A 3722-nucleotide genomic window follows, 5' to 3' on the forward strand; every position below is an offset into this window, starting at 1 on the left:
TTCCAGGGTGACGCGGTCGCGTGGACGACGCGATCGCGTGAGTGGCCATTATAGGGATATGACACGGACGCGTTAGCCATGCGTCCGCGTGGTATGGCTTGCGCGTTCAGCACCAAACCAGCACCACTCCAGCACAACTTTCAGTCGTGTACCCTTTCTTACGTCGAATTTCAGGTCACGTGTTCGCATGGGTGACGCGAACGCGTGGGAGGCGTTTTTTCCACATGACGCAGACGCGTCAGTGACGCGGTCGCGTGGATCAATTTGTGCCAAAGGCACGCCTCCAGCCACGCTCTCGCGTGACTCTCTGTTCACTTTTCTTTTCTCCCTAATGTACCTGCGACGCGGATGCGTCAGCGACGCTATCGCGTCGCGTGCAAAATTTTTTTTTAATGCAGTATGCAGAATGCAATTCTTAATATGAATGCTATGCAAGTATGCAGGATTCCAGGTTCAATCAAAACTTAAAAACAAACAAAACAGACTAGAATTAAAACTAAAAGAGGAACGATAATTCCATGGTGGGTTGTCTCCCACCTAGCACTTTTAGTTAAAGTCCTTAAGTTGGACATTCTGATGAGCTGCTTGTTGTGGTGGCTTGTGCTTGTACTGATCCAGGAATCTCCACCAGTGTTTGGAATGCCAGCATCCTCCGGGGTCCCAAACAAGGTACGTAAAGCCCTTAGGTGAATTCAAACAGGCTTGCAGGCTCCCGGAGTGTTGAATGGTAAAATAGATTCCAGGATCCCAAATTCTACTTTTACACCCGTCTTTGTCTTGGTCTGCATTTTTCCAGTCGGGTGATGAGTAATCCGAATTCTCACAGCAGTGACCAAACAGCATCCGAGATCCTTCCAATTGAGCTTGACACCAATCCTTGCACCTCAAATTGAAGTGCGAAGCCTCATTGAATTTTGCATACCAGCTTTGAGTGCGAGTCATTTCCCTTTTGCTCTTAAAGCCGCAAAGAGCTCTAAGCTGGCCATCTGTTTCAAGTAAACCATATTCAAGTGGAAAAGTAAAGATAAAAGCTAAGGATTTTACCCACTTGAAGTTTGTATTGGGTGGTAGTGGCCTTGGGATAGGTGTTTCCAGTGGTTCTGCAAGCTCTACTCCCTTGTGGTCTTCTGTGAATTCCTCCACTTCTTTGCAAACTTTTTCCATTCCAGCCATGTCCTGGTCAAAGTCTTCCATATCTTCCTCATCACTTGAGTCATAATTAGGAGGTTGAGAAAAGTCGACCTTTGCATCATCTTCGTATTCACTCGGGGAAGATTCTTCTGTCTCAAAGAATTCACTTGCGGATGCAAGAGAATTACTAGGAGGACTTGACTGGTGACTATCATCATCAAGAAAACATGTGTCTTGGGTTACTTCGTCCAGTTCTTCATAAGATACTTGCATTGGAGGTGGTGCACTATCCTCCTTAGCATCAGTTGCAACGTCTTCGACAGAAGTCTCCACAACTCTGGATTCCTGCGGAGGTTCAACATCTCCTAAATCTTCAACCAACTCTTCTTCTTCTACAATGACAGCGTCCTCTACTTGTTCCAGTACGAAATTATGCTCTTTGCTGTCTACTGGAGTCTCCTTCATGCTGCGTTCTTCATTAAATTCTCCACATGAAGCCATGGGAGTCTGTTGAGTGTCCGAACGTCTGGAAGATAATTGATTTATTGCTTGCTCCAGTTGATGAAGGGTTGCATTAAATTGTTTTACTGATTCTTTGAGGCGAACCTGTGATTCTTGGCTTGATGGATATGGACATGATGCATAGGTGTTTGGTGGTTCTTGGGAATAGTTGGATTGGCGTTGGGGTGGATAAGGATCATATGGTGGCGAATGGTGAAAAAGAACTTGTGAGTATGGTGGATTGAGGTTGTGTTGAAAGGATGGTCTCTAAGCATAGGGTGGGGCTTGTTGGTAGCTACAAGGCGGTCCACCATATCTATCAGCTTGGTATGCATTGTAGAATGGTCTCTGTCTATGATATCTAGGAGGATGTTGTTGCCTAAAGGGGTGATCAGATCTTTGTGGCTCCATCCATCTTTGATTGCTTAGACCTTGATGCATAGTCCTGTAATAGCTTCCATTCCTTGCAACAAAATTAGAACCAAACTCAAAGAGGGAAGAGAGAAAACAAATAAACAAATAAAAGAAAAATATTTTTTTTTTGAAAAATATTTACAATAACCAATAATAAGGCACATGTTTGCAATTCCCCGGCAACGGCGCCATTTTGAAGAGAAGAACTTTGCGTGGTCTAAGAATCTTTACAATTTGGTACTCGTTGCAAGTATAGCTCCTAAACCAACAGAAGTCATTTCTTACAAACGTTTTGGTTGTCACAAGTAACAAACCCTTTTTAAAATTGATAACCGAGTATTCAAACCTCGGGTCGTCTTCTCAAGGAATTGCAGGGAGGTATGTTCTTATTATTGGTTATGGGTTTTGTAAATTGGGGTTTTAAAAGTGAGGAACAAGTAAATTAAATGACAAATAAAATAAATAATTAACTATAAAATAAACTCTTGGCAAGATATGAAAATTCGGAAGTCCTATCCTAGTTACTCCTATGAGAATGGAAGTTAATCCCACTTAGTTAACTTTTGCGTAAGCAAGGGAAAGTCAAGTGAACCAATTGGTTAGATTTTCCAAGTCCTAGCCAACTCCGAAGGAAAGACTAGAGTTAGTGGAATCCCAATTAATCAGCCGACAAAACAATCAATCCTGAATAGTTGATAACTCAAGAGCTTTCAGTTAATCAATTAAAGCCAATAATATAAAAAGCTAAATAAGAATCATAAATATCTGGAATACCTCAAATAACATTCACTCAAAGCAGTCAAATCTAACATGAAAAATATTCATAAGCCAATTGGGCAACATAAATCAAACATAAATAAAAGTATTAAAATATCTCAAAGTAGAAGAGAGGTCAAATTAAAGGAATATTGAACCTGTGGCTGAAGAAGAAATAAACCCTAATCCTAAAATCCTAAGAGAGAGGAGAGAACCTCTTTCTCTAAAAACTACATCTAAAACTATGAAAAGTGAATTATGAAAGCATAATTATGAATGGATGCATTCCCCTACTTTATAGCCTCTAATCTATGTTCTCTGGGCTAAAAACTGGGTCAGAAACAGCCCAGAAATCGCTGATTGTGAAATTTGGTCCGTACAGGTCGCGGCAAAGTGACACGGAGGCGTCATCCACGCATTTGCGTGGAGTGAGATTCGCAGCTGCGATGAGTCCGCGTGGAGCGTGCGTTCGCGTCGTTTATCTGTATGGCCACTATGGCGAATTATATATCAAATCAAAGCCCCGGACGTTAGCTTTCTAACGCAAGTTGAACCGCATCATTTGGACCTCTATAACTCAAGTTATAACCGTTTTAGTGCGAGAGGGTCAGGCTGACAGCTTTGTAGTTCCTTCAACTTCTTGTATTCCTTCCACTTTTGCATGCTTCCTTTCCATCATCTGAGCCATTCTTGCCCTGTAATCTCTGAAATCACTTAACACACATATCAAGGCATCGAATGATAATAAGAGAGGATTCAAATAAAAGAAAATAAAAGCCAAAGAAGCATGTTTTCAGTCATAGCACAAAATCAGGAAGGAGAATGTAAAACCATGCAAATCATATGAATAAGTGTATGAAAGATTGATAAAATCCACTCAATTAAGCACAAGATAAACCATAAAATAGTGGTTTATTACT

The sequence above is a fragment of the Arachis stenosperma genome, chromosome 9 (genome assembly GCF_014773155.1).
Source record: "Arachis stenosperma cultivar V10309 chromosome 9, arast.V10309.gnm1.PFL2, whole genome shotgun sequence".
NCBI lineage: Eukaryota > Viridiplantae > Streptophyta > Magnoliopsida > Fabales > Fabaceae > Arachis > Arachis stenosperma.